Consider the following 870-nt stretch of genomic DNA (forward strand, 5'->3'; position numbering starts at 1 on the left):
CAGGTGTTATGGTGGTGAATTGATTGAATGTCAAATTGAGAGGGGCACAGCCAGCTGGATAAAATGAACAAATAAATAAAAGATTAAAAAATTGATTATAGTAGTATCAAAATAGGGAAGATACAACATGGCAATGATTTTGGAGTCTCAGTAGAGATTACAAGTATGTCTGAAGCTATAATGAGTGAAATCTTTTCTAAACTTGATGAAAATTTTAAACCTGAAAATACAAGATGTTCAGTGAAACAGGACCAAAACAACATGACACTCAAAAAAAAGAGGATGCTCAAATTATTGTAAACCAGTGATAAGCACAAAAGTGAATAGAAATAAAAGGAAATAAAGGAATATTATGCAACCAGAACAAATATTAAAAGAGCAGGAAGTGTTTTTCACAAATTACACAAATCCAAGGAAAATGTAAATCATCTATAAATAACTTTGTGTGGGTGGGGTGGGGCTATATTATAACTATTTTTTCCAGCAGAACTATCTTTAAACTTTAAGCAAGTGCTGGGAACATACATAAACAGAAAAGGACTTAACTAGCATGTGTAAGGCCTTTGTTTAGGGAAGATAGAAAAAAAAGCAGAAAGGGAGAGAAGGGAAGAAGGGAGGGAGAGAGGTGGGAGATGGAGAGGAAGAAAGAGGAGTTTAGAGGGAGAGAGAGGGAAAGTACAGGCAATAGGAAGAGGAGAGAAGGAAAACAGGGATTAAATAATAAAATGAAGATTACAAAATGGCATAATTCCAGAAGGCCAATGTCCCAGACAAATCCTGTATTTCTTAAGAATGAAAAAATAATAATAATGCCTCATGAAAACTTTTGCCTGCTCTAGAGAATTAAGACCATTGTATATATCCATGGGG

Source organism: Octodon degus, unplaced genomic scaffold (genome assembly GCF_000260255.1).
Source record: "Octodon degus isolate 3935 unplaced genomic scaffold, OctDeg1.0 scaffold00005, whole genome shotgun sequence".
NCBI lineage: Eukaryota > Metazoa > Chordata > Mammalia > Rodentia > Octodontidae > Octodon > Octodon degus.